At 49.7% G+C, this 15,553-nt stretch overlaps 24 non-coding genes across 24 annotated transcripts; all 24 read left to right on the plus strand.

The window, feature by feature from the left end:
• Positions 1-615: 615 nt before the first annotated feature.
• Positions 616-687, plus strand: Trnat-cgu. The gene has a single exon. It is a non-coding gene; the product is annotated as a tRNA-Thr (tRNA).
• Positions 688-1,020: 333 nt separating this feature from the next.
• On the plus strand, positions 1,021-1,094 carry Trnan-guu. The gene has a single exon. It is a non-coding gene; the product is annotated as a tRNA-Asn (tRNA).
• Positions 1,095-1,783: 689 nt separating this feature from the next.
• Positions 1,784-1,855, plus strand: Trnat-cgu. Its single transcript has one exon. It is a non-coding gene; the product is annotated as a tRNA-Thr (tRNA).
• A 333-nt stretch (positions 1,856-2,188) lies between these two features.
• Trnan-guu lies at positions 2,189-2,262 on the plus strand. The gene has a single exon. It is a non-coding gene; the product is annotated as a tRNA-Asn (tRNA).
• Positions 2,263-2,951: 689 nt separating this feature from the next.
• On the plus strand, positions 2,952-3,023 carry Trnat-cgu. Its single transcript has one exon. It is a non-coding gene; the product is annotated as a tRNA-Thr (tRNA).
• Positions 3,024-3,356: 333 nt separating this feature from the next.
• On the plus strand, positions 3,357-3,430 carry Trnan-guu. The gene has a single exon. It is a non-coding gene; the product is annotated as a tRNA-Asn (tRNA).
• A 689-nt stretch (positions 3,431-4,119) lies between these two features.
• Trnat-cgu lies at positions 4,120-4,191 on the plus strand. The gene has a single exon. It is a non-coding gene; the product is annotated as a tRNA-Thr (tRNA).
• Positions 4,192-4,524: 333 nt separating this feature from the next.
• Positions 4,525-4,598, plus strand: Trnan-guu. Its single transcript has one exon. It is a non-coding gene; the product is annotated as a tRNA-Asn (tRNA).
• Positions 4,599-5,287: 689 nt separating this feature from the next.
• On the plus strand, positions 5,288-5,359 carry Trnat-cgu. Its single transcript has one exon. It is a non-coding gene; the product is annotated as a tRNA-Thr (tRNA).
• Positions 5,360-5,692: 333 nt separating this feature from the next.
• Trnan-guu lies at positions 5,693-5,766 on the plus strand. Its single transcript has one exon. It is a non-coding gene; the product is annotated as a tRNA-Asn (tRNA).
• Positions 5,767-6,455: 689 nt separating this feature from the next.
• Trnat-cgu lies at positions 6,456-6,527 on the plus strand. The gene has a single exon. It is a non-coding gene; the product is annotated as a tRNA-Thr (tRNA).
• Positions 6,528-6,860: 333 nt separating this feature from the next.
• Positions 6,861-6,934, plus strand: Trnan-guu. The gene has a single exon. It is a non-coding gene; the product is annotated as a tRNA-Asn (tRNA).
• Positions 6,935-7,623: 689 nt separating this feature from the next.
• On the plus strand, positions 7,624-7,695 carry Trnat-cgu. Its single transcript has one exon. It is a non-coding gene; the product is annotated as a tRNA-Thr (tRNA).
• Positions 7,696-8,028: 333 nt separating this feature from the next.
• Positions 8,029-8,102, plus strand: Trnan-guu. Its single transcript has one exon. It is a non-coding gene; the product is annotated as a tRNA-Asn (tRNA).
• A 689-nt stretch (positions 8,103-8,791) lies between these two features.
• On the plus strand, positions 8,792-8,863 carry Trnat-cgu. The gene has a single exon. It is a non-coding gene; the product is annotated as a tRNA-Thr (tRNA).
• A 333-nt stretch (positions 8,864-9,196) lies between these two features.
• On the plus strand, positions 9,197-9,270 carry Trnan-guu. The gene has a single exon. It is a non-coding gene; the product is annotated as a tRNA-Asn (tRNA).
• Positions 9,271-9,959: 689 nt separating this feature from the next.
• Trnat-cgu lies at positions 9,960-10,031 on the plus strand. The gene has a single exon. It is a non-coding gene; the product is annotated as a tRNA-Thr (tRNA).
• Positions 10,032-10,364: 333 nt separating this feature from the next.
• On the plus strand, positions 10,365-10,438 carry Trnan-guu. Its single transcript has one exon. It is a non-coding gene; the product is annotated as a tRNA-Asn (tRNA).
• A 689-nt stretch (positions 10,439-11,127) lies between these two features.
• Positions 11,128-11,199, plus strand: Trnat-cgu. The gene has a single exon. It is a non-coding gene; the product is annotated as a tRNA-Thr (tRNA).
• A 333-nt stretch (positions 11,200-11,532) lies between these two features.
• Trnan-guu lies at positions 11,533-11,606 on the plus strand. Its single transcript has one exon. It is a non-coding gene; the product is annotated as a tRNA-Asn (tRNA).
• A 689-nt stretch (positions 11,607-12,295) lies between these two features.
• Positions 12,296-12,367, plus strand: Trnat-cgu. Its single transcript has one exon. It is a non-coding gene; the product is annotated as a tRNA-Thr (tRNA).
• Positions 12,368-12,700: 333 nt separating this feature from the next.
• Positions 12,701-12,774, plus strand: Trnan-guu. Its single transcript has one exon. It is a non-coding gene; the product is annotated as a tRNA-Asn (tRNA).
• Positions 12,775-13,463: 689 nt separating this feature from the next.
• Positions 13,464-13,535, plus strand: Trnat-cgu. The gene has a single exon. It is a non-coding gene; the product is annotated as a tRNA-Thr (tRNA).
• Positions 13,536-13,868: 333 nt separating this feature from the next.
• Positions 13,869-13,942, plus strand: Trnan-guu. Its single transcript has one exon. It is a non-coding gene; the product is annotated as a tRNA-Asn (tRNA).
• Positions 13,943-15,553: the final 1,611 nt, after the last annotated feature.

The raw sequence follows: 15,553 nt of genomic DNA on the forward strand, positions 1-15,553 counted from the left end.
GGCTGCGTTTGAGTGATGCCACAGAGCCTTATACACATTCAGCCAAGTGACACTGTAGGTAAAAACATGGCCCTACACAGACGTTCTGCTGTTTTCCTTTTTATTCGTCATGTGTGACACTGCAGTAGAGGGGCGCCCGCTACAAAAGACGTATTCTTTACATTCAATTTCAGCATATACGTCGCGAGTGCCACATGACATGGCCTGTCTCTCGATGTCGATTTGTATTTGGTGTGTCTTAAGTGTCGGTCTGCAGTAGGCCGCTGTTGGCCGAGCGACGTGCAGTCGCCTTACATGAAGCCCCATGGGCAACGCCAGTGCCACTGTGGACAACAGCGCACTGTAGCCAGAGAGAGGAGCCGAAAGGCGCATTTCGCAGTCGAGCCACGCTATCCCACAAGCTGTGCACTAGGTCAGGATTGTGCAGACCGCTAACTTTTGGTGGGCCGACGCTCGTCCTCGATCGTAAGGGCGAAACATTCAAGAGATTTGGAAAACGGCAATGTGGACACCCCCAGCAGCAGCTGTGTGCCAAATCCGATATCTGGTCGAGGGCTGCAAGATTCAGTATGATGAAGTAACAATTTGGGGATAGCTCACAAACGCTAAGCTGCCGCCTTCTTAGCTCAGTGGTAGAGCACTGGTCTCGTAAACCAGGGGTCGTGAGTTCGAACCTCACAGAAGGCATTCATTTTTTAAACCTTCCTGCAAGGAGCGGAGCTATCTCGAGCAGCATCTAACACATGGCAGTACACTGAATGAAAGGGATGTTCTACAACCTATGACAAGTATTCTACTGGCCTCAGAGGTTTTCTGAATGCATAGGCAGAACATTGGTTTGTATGCATTTTGTAGTATAATGTCATGCTTGGCGATGTCATTCGTTTACGAGCCTCGCTACAGTGTGCATGCACGTTATCCATGTGAAGAGGCGTAAGCAAATGCTACCATTCTGCGAGATTCCTGCAGAAGGTATACGAATTGCATTGATATACAGAGCACAAGGGAGCCAAAGTCAAGGCCTCCGTGGCGCAATCGGCTAGCGCGTTCGGCTGTTAACCGAAAGGTTGGTGGTTCGAGCCCACCTGGGGGCGAAATCGTTTTAACCGGCACCGAGGTGAGGACATACGTCAACTTTGTTAGAGATACACAGCTAGTGTGACAATTTGGCTGCGTTTGAGTGATGCCACAGAGCCTTATACACATTCAGCCAAGTGACACTGTAGGTAAAAACATGGCCCTACACAGACGTTCTGCTGTTTTCCTTTTTATTCGTCATGTGTGACACTGCAGTAGAGGGGCGCCCGCTACAAAAGACGTATTCTTTACATTCAATTTCAGCATATACGTCGCGAGTGCCACATGACATGGCCTGTCTCTCGATGTCGATTTGTATTTGGTGTGTCTTAAGTGTCGGTCTGCAGTAGGCCGCTGTTGGCCGAGCGACGTGCAGTCGCCTTACATGAAGCCCCATGGGCAACGCCAGTGCCACTGTGGACAACAGCGCACTGTAGCCAGAGAGAGGAGCCGAAAGGCGCATTTCGCAGTCGAGCCACGCTATCCCACAAGCTGTGCACTAGGTCAGGATTGTGCAGACCGCTAACTTTTGGTGGGCCGACGCTCGTCCTCGATCGTAAGGGCGAAACATTCAAGAGATTTGGAAAACGGCAATGTGGACACCCCCAGCAGCAGCTGTGTGCCAAATCCGATATCTGGTCGAGGGCTGCAAGATTCAGTATGATGAAGTAACAATTTGGGGATAGCTCACAAACGCTAAGCTGCCGCCTTCTTAGCTCAGTGGTAGAGCACTGGTCTCGTAAACCAGGGGTCGTGAGTTCGAACCTCACAGAAGGCATTCATTTTTTAAACCTTCCTGCAAGGAGCGGAGCTATCTCGAGCAGCATCTAACACATGGCAGTACACTGAATGAAAGGGATGTTCTACAACCTATGACAAGTATTCTACTGGCCTCAGAGGTTTTCTGAATGCATAGGCAGAACATTGGTTTGTATGCATTTTGTAGTATAATGTCATGCTTGGCGATGTCATTCGTTTACGAGCCTCGCTACAGTGTGCATGCACGTTATCCATGTGAAGAGGCGTAAGCAAATGCTACCATTCTGCGAGATTCCTGCAGAAGGTATACGAATTGCATTGATATACAGAGCACAAGGGAGCCAAAGTCAAGGCCTCCGTGGCGCAATCGGCTAGCGCGTTCGGCTGTTAACCGAAAGGTTGGTGGTTCGAGCCCACCTGGGGGCGAAATCGTTTTAACCGGCACCGAGGTGAGGACATACGTCAACTTTGTTAGAGATACACAGCTAGTGTGACAATTTGGCTGCGTTTGAGTGATGCCACAGAGCCTTATACACATTCAGCCAAGTGACACTGTAGGTAAAAACATGGCCCTACACAGACGTTCTGCTGTTTTCCTTTTTATTCGTCATGTGTGACACTGCAGTAGAGGGGCGCCCGCTACAAAAGACGTATTCTTTACATTCAATTTCAGCATATACGTCGCGAGTGCCACATGACATGGCCTGTCTCTCGATGTCGATTTGTATTTGGTGTGTCTTAAGTGTCGGTCTGCAGTAGGCCGCTGTTGGCCGAGCGACGTGCAGTCGCCTTACATGAAGCCCCATGGGCAACGCCAGTGCCACTGTGGACAACAGCGCACTGTAGCCAGAGAGAGGAGCCGAAAGGCGCATTTCGCAGTCGAGCCACGCTATCCCACAAGCTGTGCACTAGGTCAGGATTGTGCAGACCGCTAACTTTTGGTGGGCCGACGCTCGTCCTCGATCGTAAGGGCGAAACATTCAAGAGATTTGGAAAACGGCAATGTGGACACCCCCAGCAGCAGCTGTGTGCCAAATCCGATATCTGGTCGAGGGCTGCAAGATTCAGTATGATGAAGTAACAATTTGGGGATAGCTCACAAACGCTAAGCTGCCGCCTTCTTAGCTCAGTGGTAGAGCACTGGTCTCGTAAACCAGGGGTCGTGAGTTCGAACCTCACAGAAGGCATTCATTTTTTAAACCTTCCTGCAAGGAGCGGAGCTATCTCGAGCAGCATCTAACACATGGCAGTACACTGAATGAAAGGGATGTTCTACAACCTATGACAAGTATTCTACTGGCCTCAGAGGTTTTCTGAATGCATAGGCAGAACATTGGTTTGTATGCATTTTGTAGTATAATGTCATGCTTGGCGATGTCATTCGTTTACGAGCCTCGCTACAGTGTGCATGCACGTTATCCATGTGAAGAGGCGTAAGCAAATGCTACCATTCTGCGAGATTCCTGCAGAAGGTATACGAATTGCATTGATATACAGAGCACAAGGGAGCCAAAGTCAAGGCCTCCGTGGCGCAATCGGCTAGCGCGTTCGGCTGTTAACCGAAAGGTTGGTGGTTCGAGCCCACCTGGGGGCGAAATCGTTTTAACCGGCACCGAGGTGAGGACATACGTCAACTTTGTTAGAGATACACAGCTAGTGTGACAATTTGGCTGCGTTTGAGTGATGCCACAGAGCCTTATACACATTCAGCCAAGTGACACTGTAGGTAAAAACATGGCCCTACACAGACGTTCTGCTGTTTTCCTTTTTATTCGTCATGTGTGACACTGCAGTAGAGGGGCGCCCGCTACAAAAGACGTATTCTTTACATTCAATTTCAGCATATACGTCGCGAGTGCCACATGACATGGCCTGTCTCTCGATGTCGATTTGTATTTGGTGTGTCTTAAGTGTCGGTCTGCAGTAGGCCGCTGTTGGCCGAGCGACGTGCAGTCGCCTTACATGAAGCCCCATGGGCAACGCCAGTGCCACTGTGGACAACAGCGCACTGTAGCCAGAGAGAGGAGCCGAAAGGCGCATTTCGCAGTCGAGCCACGCTATCCCACAAGCTGTGCACTAGGTCAGGATTGTGCAGACCGCTAACTTTTGGTGGGCCGACGCTCGTCCTCGATCGTAAGGGCGAAACATTCAAGAGATTTGGAAAACGGCAATGTGGACACCCCCAGCAGCAGCTGTGTGCCAAATCCGATATCTGGTCGAGGGCTGCAAGATTCAGTATGATGAAGTAACAATTTGGGGATAGCTCACAAACGCTAAGCTGCCGCCTTCTTAGCTCAGTGGTAGAGCACTGGTCTCGTAAACCAGGGGTCGTGAGTTCGAACCTCACAGAAGGCATTCATTTTTTAAACCTTCCTGCAAGGAGCGGAGCTATCTCGAGCAGCATCTAACACATGGCAGTACACTGAATGAAAGGGATGTTCTACAACCTATGACAAGTATTCTACTGGCCTCAGAGGTTTTCTGAATGCATAGGCAGAACATTGGTTTGTATGCATTTTGTAGTATAATGTCATGCTTGGCGATGTCATTCGTTTACGAGCCTCGCTACAGTGTGCATGCACGTTATCCATGTGAAGAGGCGTAAGCAAATGCTACCATTCTGCGAGATTCCTGCAGAAGGTATACGAATTGCATTGATATACAGAGCACAAGGGAGCCAAAGTCAAGGCCTCCGTGGCGCAATCGGCTAGCGCGTTCGGCTGTTAACCGAAAGGTTGGTGGTTCGAGCCCACCTGGGGGCGAAATCGTTTTAACCGGCACCGAGGTGAGGACATACGTCAACTTTGTTAGAGATACACAGCTAGTGTGACAATTTGGCTGCGTTTGAGTGATGCCACAGAGCCTTATACACATTCAGCCAAGTGACACTGTAGGTAAAAACATGGCCCTACACAGACGTTCTGCTGTTTTCCTTTTTATTCGTCATGTGTGACACTGCAGTAGAGGGGCGCCCGCTACAAAAGACGTATTCTTTACATTCAATTTCAGCATATACGTCGCGAGTGCCACATGACATGGCCTGTCTCTCGATGTCGATTTGTATTTGGTGTGTCTTAAGTGTCGGTCTGCAGTAGGCCGCTGTTGGCCGAGCGACGTGCAGTCGCCTTACATGAAGCCCCATGGGCAACGCCAGTGCCACTGTGGACAACAGCGCACTGTAGCCAGAGAGAGGAGCCGAAAGGCGCATTTCGCAGTCGAGCCACGCTATCCCACAAGCTGTGCACTAGGTCAGGATTGTGCAGACCGCTAACTTTTGGTGGGCCGACGCTCGTCCTCGATCGTAAGGGCGAAACATTCAAGAGATTTGGAAAACGGCAATGTGGACACCCCCAGCAGCAGCTGTGTGCCAAATCCGATATCTGGTCGAGGGCTGCAAGATTCAGTATGATGAAGTAACAATTTGGGGATAGCTCACAAACGCTAAGCTGCCGCCTTCTTAGCTCAGTGGTAGAGCACTGGTCTCGTAAACCAGGGGTCGTGAGTTCGAACCTCACAGAAGGCATTCATTTTTTAAACCTTCCTGCAAGGAGCGGAGCTATCTCGAGCAGCATCTAACACATGGCAGTACACTGAATGAAAGGGATGTTCTACAACCTATGACAAGTATTCTACTGGCCTCAGAGGTTTTCTGAATGCATAGGCAGAACATTGGTTTGTATGCATTTTGTAGTATAATGTCATGCTTGGCGATGTCATTCGTTTACGAGCCTCGCTACAGTGTGCATGCACGTTATCCATGTGAAGAGGCGTAAGCAAATGCTACCATTCTGCGAGATTCCTGCAGAAGGTATACGAATTGCATTGATATACAGAGCACAAGGGAGCCAAAGTCAAGGCCTCCGTGGCGCAATCGGCTAGCGCGTTCGGCTGTTAACCGAAAGGTTGGTGGTTCGAGCCCACCTGGGGGCGAAATCGTTTTAACCGGCACCGAGGTGAGGACATACGTCAACTTTGTTAGAGATACACAGCTAGTGTGACAATTTGGCTGCGTTTGAGTGATGCCACAGAGCCTTATACACATTCAGCCAAGTGACACTGTAGGTAAAAACATGGCCCTACACAGACGTTCTGCTGTTTTCCTTTTTATTCGTCATGTGTGACACTGCAGTAGAGGGGCGCCCGCTACAAAAGACGTATTCTTTACATTCAATTTCAGCATATACGTCGCGAGTGCCACATGACATGGCCTGTCTCTCGATGTCGATTTGTATTTGGTGTGTCTTAAGTGTCGGTCTGCAGTAGGCCGCTGTTGGCCGAGCGACGTGCAGTCGCCTTACATGAAGCCCCATGGGCAACGCCAGTGCCACTGTGGACAACAGCGCACTGTAGCCAGAGAGAGGAGCCGAAAGGCGCATTTCGCAGTCGAGCCACGCTATCCCACAAGCTGTGCACTAGGTCAGGATTGTGCAGACCGCTAACTTTTGGTGGGCCGACGCTCGTCCTCGATCGTAAGGGCGAAACATTCAAGAGATTTGGAAAACGGCAATGTGGACACCCCCAGCAGCAGCTGTGTGCCAAATCCGATATCTGGTCGAGGGCTGCAAGATTCAGTATGATGAAGTAACAATTTGGGGATAGCTCACAAACGCTAAGCTGCCGCCTTCTTAGCTCAGTGGTAGAGCACTGGTCTCGTAAACCAGGGGTCGTGAGTTCGAACCTCACAGAAGGCATTCATTTTTTAAACCTTCCTGCAAGGAGCGGAGCTATCTCGAGCAGCATCTAACACATGGCAGTACACTGAATGAAAGGGATGTTCTACAACCTATGACAAGTATTCTACTGGCCTCAGAGGTTTTCTGAATGCATAGGCAGAACATTGGTTTGTATGCATTTTGTAGTATAATGTCATGCTTGGCGATGTCATTCGTTTACGAGCCTCGCTACAGTGTGCATGCACGTTATCCATGTGAAGAGGCGTAAGCAAATGCTACCATTCTGCGAGATTCCTGCAGAAGGTATACGAATTGCATTGATATACAGAGCACAAGGGAGCCAAAGTCAAGGCCTCCGTGGCGCAATCGGCTAGCGCGTTCGGCTGTTAACCGAAAGGTTGGTGGTTCGAGCCCACCTGGGGGCGAAATCGTTTTAACCGGCACCGAGGTGAGGACATACGTCAACTTTGTTAGAGATACACAGCTAGTGTGACAATTTGGCTGCGTTTGAGTGATGCCACAGAGCCTTATACACATTCAGCCAAGTGACACTGTAGGTAAAAACATGGCCCTACACAGACGTTCTGCTGTTTTCCTTTTTATTCGTCATGTGTGACACTGCAGTAGAGGGGCGCCCGCTACAAAAGACGTATTCTTTACATTCAATTTCAGCATATACGTCGCGAGTGCCACATGACATGGCCTGTCTCTCGATGTCGATTTGTATTTGGTGTGTCTTAAGTGTCGGTCTGCAGTAGGCCGCTGTTGGCCGAGCGACGTGCAGTCGCCTTACATGAAGCCCCATGGGCAACGCCAGTGCCACTGTGGACAACAGCGCACTGTAGCCAGAGAGAGGAGCCGAAAGGCGCATTTCGCAGTCGAGCCACGCTATCCCACAAGCTGTGCACTAGGTCAGGATTGTGCAGACCGCTAACTTTTGGTGGGCCGACGCTCGTCCTCGATCGTAAGGGCGAAACATTCAAGAGATTTGGAAAACGGCAATGTGGACACCCCCAGCAGCAGCTGTGTGCCAAATCCGATATCTGGTCGAGGGCTGCAAGATTCAGTATGATGAAGTAACAATTTGGGGATAGCTCACAAACGCTAAGCTGCCGCCTTCTTAGCTCAGTGGTAGAGCACTGGTCTCGTAAACCAGGGGTCGTGAGTTCGAACCTCACAGAAGGCATTCATTTTTTAAACCTTCCTGCAAGGAGCGGAGCTATCTCGAGCAGCATCTAACACATGGCAGTACACTGAATGAAAGGGATGTTCTACAACCTATGACAAGTATTCTACTGGCCTCAGAGGTTTTCTGAATGCATAGGCAGAACATTGGTTTGTATGCATTTTGTAGTATAATGTCATGCTTGGCGATGTCATTCGTTTACGAGCCTCGCTACAGTGTGCATGCACGTTATCCATGTGAAGAGGCGTAAGCAAATGCTACCATTCTGCGAGATTCCTGCAGAAGGTATACGAATTGCATTGATATACAGAGCACAAGGGAGCCAAAGTCAAGGCCTCCGTGGCGCAATCGGCTAGCGCGTTCGGCTGTTAACCGAAAGGTTGGTGGTTCGAGCCCACCTGGGGGCGAAATCGTTTTAACCGGCACCGAGGTGAGGACATACGTCAACTTTGTTAGAGATACACAGCTAGTGTGACAATTTGGCTGCGTTTGAGTGATGCCACAGAGCCTTATACACATTCAGCCAAGTGACACTGTAGGTAAAAACATGGCCCTACACAGACGTTCTGCTGTTTTCCTTTTTATTCGTCATGTGTGACACTGCAGTAGAGGGGCGCCCGCTACAAAAGACGTATTCTTTACATTCAATTTCAGCATATACGTCGCGAGTGCCACATGACATGGCCTGTCTCTCGATGTCGATTTGTATTTGGTGTGTCTTAAGTGTCGGTCTGCAGTAGGCCGCTGTTGGCCGAGCGACGTGCAGTCGCCTTACATGAAGCCCCATGGGCAACGCCAGTGCCACTGTGGACAACAGCGCACTGTAGCCAGAGAGAGGAGCCGAAAGGCGCATTTCGCAGTCGAGCCACGCTATCCCACAAGCTGTGCACTAGGTCAGGATTGTGCAGACCGCTAACTTTTGGTGGGCCGACGCTCGTCCTCGATCGTAAGGGCGAAACATTCAAGAGATTTGGAAAACGGCAATGTGGACACCCCCAGCAGCAGCTGTGTGCCAAATCCGATATCTGGTCGAGGGCTGCAAGATTCAGTATGATGAAGTAACAATTTGGGGATAGCTCACAAACGCTAAGCTGCCGCCTTCTTAGCTCAGTGGTAGAGCACTGGTCTCGTAAACCAGGGGTCGTGAGTTCGAACCTCACAGAAGGCATTCATTTTTTAAACCTTCCTGCAAGGAGCGGAGCTATCTCGAGCAGCATCTAACACATGGCAGTACACTGAATGAAAGGGATGTTCTACAACCTATGACAAGTATTCTACTGGCCTCAGAGGTTTTCTGAATGCATAGGCAGAACATTGGTTTGTATGCATTTTGTAGTATAATGTCATGCTTGGCGATGTCATTCGTTTACGAGCCTCGCTACAGTGTGCATGCACGTTATCCATGTGAAGAGGCGTAAGCAAATGCTACCATTCTGCGAGATTCCTGCAGAAGGTATACGAATTGCATTGATATACAGAGCACAAGGGAGCCAAAGTCAAGGCCTCCGTGGCGCAATCGGCTAGCGCGTTCGGCTGTTAACCGAAAGGTTGGTGGTTCGAGCCCACCTGGGGGCGAAATCGTTTTAACCGGCACCGAGGTGAGGACATACGTCAACTTTGTTAGAGATACACAGCTAGTGTGACAATTTGGCTGCGTTTGAGTGATGCCACAGAGCCTTATACACATTCAGCCAAGTGACACTGTAGGTAAAAACATGGCCCTACACAGACGTTCTGCTGTTTTCCTTTTTATTCGTCATGTGTGACACTGCAGTAGAGGGGCGCCCGCTACAAAAGACGTATTCTTTACATTCAATTTCAGCATATACGTCGCGAGTGCCACATGACATGGCCTGTCTCTCGATGTCGATTTGTATTTGGTGTGTCTTAAGTGTCGGTCTGCAGTAGGCCGCTGTTGGCCGAGCGACGTGCAGTCGCCTTACATGAAGCCCCATGGGCAACGCCAGTGCCACTGTGGACAACAGCGCACTGTAGCCAGAGAGAGGAGCCGAAAGGCGCATTTCGCAGTCGAGCCACGCTATCCCACAAGCTGTGCACTAGGTCAGGATTGTGCAGACCGCTAACTTTTGGTGGGCCGACGCTCGTCCTCGATCGTAAGGGCGAAACATTCAAGAGATTTGGAAAACGGCAATGTGGACACCCCCAGCAGCAGCTGTGTGCCAAATCCGATATCTGGTCGAGGGCTGCAAGATTCAGTATGATGAAGTAACAATTTGGGGATAGCTCACAAACGCTAAGCTGCCGCCTTCTTAGCTCAGTGGTAGAGCACTGGTCTCGTAAACCAGGGGTCGTGAGTTCGAACCTCACAGAAGGCATTCATTTTTTAAACCTTCCTGCAAGGAGCGGAGCTATCTCGAGCAGCATCTAACACATGGCAGTACACTGAATGAAAGGGATGTTCTACAACCTATGACAAGTATTCTACTGGCCTCAGAGGTTTTCTGAATGCATAGGCAGAACATTGGTTTGTATGCATTTTGTAGTATAATGTCATGCTTGGCGATGTCATTCGTTTACGAGCCTCGCTACAGTGTGCATGCACGTTATCCATGTGAAGAGGCGTAAGCAAATGCTACCATTCTGCGAGATTCCTGCAGAAGGTATACGAATTGCATTGATATACAGAGCACAAGGGAGCCAAAGTCAAGGCCTCCGTGGCGCAATCGGCTAGCGCGTTCGGCTGTTAACCGAAAGGTTGGTGGTTCGAGCCCACCTGGGGGCGAAATCGTTTTAACCGGCACCGAGGTGAGGACATACGTCAACTTTGTTAGAGATACACAGCTAGTGTGACAATTTGGCTGCGTTTGAGTGATGCCACAGAGCCTTATACACATTCAGCCAAGTGACACTGTAGGTAAAAACATGGCCCTACACAGACGTTCTGCTGTTTTCCTTTTTATTCGTCATGTGTGACACTGCAGTAGAGGGGCGCCCGCTACAAAAGACGTATTCTTTACATTCAATTTCAGCATATACGTCGCGAGTGCCACATGACATGGCCTGTCTCTCGATGTCGATTTGTATTTGGTGTGTCTTAAGTGTCGGTCTGCAGTAGGCCGCTGTTGGCCGAGCGACGTGCAGTCGCCTTACATGAAGCCCCATGGGCAACGCCAGTGCCACTGTGGACAACAGCGCACTGTAGCCAGAGAGAGGAGCCGAAAGGCGCATTTCGCAGTCGAGCCACGCTATCCCACAAGCTGTGCACTAGGTCAGGATTGTGCAGACCGCTAACTTTTGGTGGGCCGACGCTCGTCCTCGATCGTAAGGGCGAAACATTCAAGAGATTTGGAAAACGGCAATGTGGACACCCCCAGCAGCAGCTGTGTGCCAAATCCGATATCTGGTCGAGGGCTGCAAGATTCAGTATGATGAAGTAACAATTTGGGGATAGCTCACAAACGCTAAGCTGCCGCCTTCTTAGCTCAGTGGTAGAGCACTGGTCTCGTAAACCAGGGGTCGTGAGTTCGAACCTCACAGAAGGCATTCATTTTTTAAACCTTCCTGCAAGGAGCGGAGCTATCTCGAGCAGCATCTAACACATGGCAGTACACTGAATGAAAGGGATGTTCTACAACCTATGACAAGTATTCTACTGGCCTCAGAGGTTTTCTGAATGCATAGGCAGAACATTGGTTTGTATGCATTTTGTAGTATAATGTCATGCTTGGCGATGTCATTCGTTTACGAGCCTCGCTACAGTGTGCATGCACGTTATCCATGTGAAGAGGCGTAAGCAAATGCTACCATTCTGCGAGATTCCTGCAGAAGGTATACGAATTGCATTGATATACAGAGCACAAGGGAGCCAAAGTCAAGGCCTCCGTGGCGCAATCGGCTAGCGCGTTCGGCTGTTAACCGAAAGGTTGGTGGTTCGAGCCCACCTGGGGGCGAAATCGTTTTAACCGGCACCGAGGTGAGGACATACGTCAACTTTGTTAGAGATACACAGCTAGTGTGACAATTTGGCTGCGTTTGAGTGATGCCACAGAGCCTTATACACATTCAGCCAAGTGACACTGTAGGTAAAAACATGGCCCTACACAGACGTTCTGCTGTTTTCCTTTTTATTCGTCATGTGTGACACTGCAGTAGAGGGGCGCCCGCTACAAAAGACGTATTCTTTACATTCAATTTCAGCATATACGTCGCGAGTGCCACATGACATGGCCTGTCTCTCGATGTCGATTTGTATTTGGTGTGTCTTAAGTGTCGGTCTGCAGTAGGCCGCTGTTGGCCGAGCGACGTGCAGTCGCCTTACATGAAGCCCCATGGGCAACGCCAGTGCCACTGTGGACAACAGCGCACTGTAGCCAGAGAGAGGAGCCGAAAGGCGCATTTCGCAGTCGAGCCACGCTATCCCACAAGCTGTGCACTAGGTCAGGATTGTGCAGACCGCTAACTTTTGGTGGGCCGACGCTCGTCCTCGATCGTAAGGGCGAAACATTCAAGAGATTTGGAAAACGGCAATGTGGACACCCCCAGCAGCAGCTGTGTGCCAAATCCGATATCTGGTCGAGGGCTGCAAGATTCAGTATGATGAAGTAACAATTTGGGGATAGCTCACAAACGCTAAGCTGCCGCCTTCTTAGCTCAGTGGTAGAGCACTGGTCTCGTAAACCAGGGGTCGTGAGTTCGAACCTCACAGAAGGCATTCATTTTTTAAACCTTCCTGCAAGGAGCGGAGCTATCTCGAGCAGCATCTAACACATGGCAGTACACTGAATGAAAGGGATGTTCTACAACCTATGACAAGTATTCTACTGGCCTCAGAGGTTTTCTGAATGCATAGGCAGAACATTGGTTTGTATGCATTTTGTAGTATAATGTCATGCTTGGCGATGTCATTCGTTTACGAGCCTCGCTACAGTGTGCATGCACGTTATCCATGTGAAGAGGCGTAAGCAAATGCTACCATTCTGCGAGATTCCTGCAGAAGGTATACGAATTGCATTGATATACAGAGCACAAGGGAGCCAAAGTCAAGGCCTCCGTGGCGCAATCGGCTAGCGCGTTCGGCTGTTAACCGAAAGGTTGGTGGTTCGAGCCCACCTGGGGGCGAAATCGTTTTAACCGGCACCGAGGTGAGGACATACGTCAACTTTGTTAGAGATACACAGCTAGTGTGACAATTTGGCTGCGTTTGAGTGATGCCACAGAGCCTTATACACATTCAGCCAAGTGACACTGTAGGTAAAAACATGGCCCTACACAGACGTTCTGCTGTTTTCCTTTTTATTCGTCATGTGTGACACTGCAGTAGAGGGGCGCCCGCTACAAAAGACGTATTCTTTACATTCAATTTCAGCATATACGTCGCGAGTGCCACATGACATGGCCTGTCTCTCGATGTCGATTTGTATTTGGTGTGTCTTAAGTGTCGGTCTGCAGTAGGCCGCTGTTGGCCGAGCGACGTGCAGTCGCCTTACATGAAGCCCCATGGGCAACGCCAGTGCCACTGTGGACAACAGCGCACTGTAGCCAGAGAGAGGAGCCGAAAGGCGCATTTCGCAGTCGAGCCACGCTATCCCACAAGCTGTGCACTAGGTCAGGATTGTGCAGACCGCTAACTTTTGGTGGGCCGACGCTCGTCCTCGATCGTAAGGGCGAAACATTCAAGAGATTTGGAAAACGGCAATGTGGACACCCCCAGCAGCAGCTGTGTGCCAAATCCGATATCTGGTCGAGGGCTGCAAGATTCAGTATGATGAAGTAACAATTTGGGGATAGCTCACAAACGCTAAGCTGCCGCCTTCTTAGCTCAGTGGTAGAGCACTGGTCTCGTAAACCAGGGGTCGTGAGTTCGAACCTCACAGAAGGCATTCATTTTTTAAACCTTCCTGCAAGGAGCGGAGCTATCTCGAGCAGCATCTAACACATGGCAGTACACTGAATGAAAGGGATGTTCTACAACCTATGACAAGTATTCTACTGGCCTCAGAGGTTTTCTGAATGCATAGGCAGAACATTGGTTTGTATGCATTTTGTAGTATAATGTCATGCTTGGCGATGTCATTCGTTTACGAGCCTCGCTACAGTGTGCATGCACGTTATCCATGTGAAGAGGCGTAAGCAAATGCTACCATTCTGCGAGATTCCTGCAGAAGGTATACGAATTGCATTGATATACAGAGCACAAGGGAGCCAAAGTCAAGGCCTCCGTGGCGCAATCGGCTAGCGCGTTCGGCTGTTAACCGAAAGGTTGGTGGTTCGAGCCCACCTGGGGGCGAAATCGTTTTAACCGGCACCGAGGTGAGGACATACGTCAACTTTGTTAGAGATACACAGCTAGTGTGACAATTTGGCTGCGTTTGAGTGATGCCACAGAGCCTTATACACATTCAGCCAAGTGACACTGTAGGTAAAAACATGGCCCTACACAGACGTTCTGCTGTTTTCCTTTTTATTCGTCATGTGTGACACTGCAGTAGAGGGGCGCCCGCTACAAAAGACGTATTCTTTACATTCAATTTCAGCATATACGTCGCGAGTGCCACATGACATGGCCTGTCTCTCGATGTCGATTTGTATTTGGTGTGTCTTAAGTGTCGGTCTGCAGTAGGCCGCTGTTGGCCGAGCGACGTGCAGTCGCCTTACATGAAGCCCCATGGGCAACGCCAGTGCCACTGTGGACAACAGCGCACTGTAGCCAGAGAGAGGAGCCGAAAGGCGCATTTCGCAGTCGAGCCACGCTATCCCACAAGCTGTGCACTAGGTCAGGATTGTGCAGACCGCTAACTTTTGGTGGGCCGACGCTCGTCCTCGATCGTAAGGGCGAAACATTCAAGAGATTTGGAAAACGGCAATGTGGACACCCCCAGCAGCAGCTGTGTGCCAAATCCGATATCTGGTCGAGGGCTGCAAGATTCAGTATGATGAAGTAACAATTTGGGGATAGCTCACAAACGCTAAGCTGCCGCCTTCTTAGCTCAGTGGTGCCCGCCCCGGTAGCTGAGTGGAACGCAGTTCCGCTTTAGACGCCGTGCAGTGTGGACGTGCCTAGTCTTCCGCTCCGCCGTAGCGTTACGTATAGTGGACTATCGTTTTTGTTTACGTGTTGTGTTGCAACTTCTGTGAGTGTTTCTCCGTCGTTGTTTCGTACCTTGTGTTACTTTCTGTCCTTATTTCAGTGTTTTTTGTGTAGCGGTTTCGACCGCATATTTTGAAAATGTCGTCCCAGGTTATTCCTCGTCAGGCTACAGTTAGTTTTGCTTTTGACAAGTCAACCCGCCATGTGCAACCTAGTTCTCTTGAGATTCATGATTGGTTGGTAGATACCTTTGGTGTTCATTCGGATCAGGTGCACACTGCTTATTTTGATACCGAACTGTATGTTTTCTTTGTTAAGTTTATGGACCCACTTCAGGTTGATAAAATTCTTTCTAAATATGGTCATCAAGTTCTCTTTCGGCATCGGGATGATTCTGTAAGTACCGTGCTGCTTTCCAATGCTTCCATCACGTATACCAATGTTCGTGTTTACAACCTTCCACCGGAGGTGGATAATGTCTATCTTAAGGAGGGTCTACAGAAGTATGGTGATGTAAAGAGCATTCGCCTTGAACGCTGGTCAAGCCAACATCGCCTGCAATGTTACAGTGGTATTCGTTCAGTCGAAATGCACGTTAAGCAGAATATTCCATCTCACCTGCAGATCGGTGGATATCGTGTCCATGTAACATATAGTGGTCAGGTGGGCACCTGTTTTTTGTGCAATGAAAGTGGTCACGTGCGTACCGACTGTCCGCGGAGAGTTTTTGTTTTAAAAAATTCTCTCGAACAGCGTCGCAAGTTAACGGTCGCTGACCTCGTTGCAGGTGGTTCTGCTCTTGGTGTAGCA

This window comes from Schistocerca piceifrons, chromosome 5 (genome assembly GCF_021461385.2).
Source record: "Schistocerca piceifrons isolate TAMUIC-IGC-003096 chromosome 5, iqSchPice1.1, whole genome shotgun sequence".
Classification (NCBI taxonomy): Eukaryota; Metazoa; Arthropoda; class Insecta; order Orthoptera; family Acrididae; genus Schistocerca; species Schistocerca piceifrons.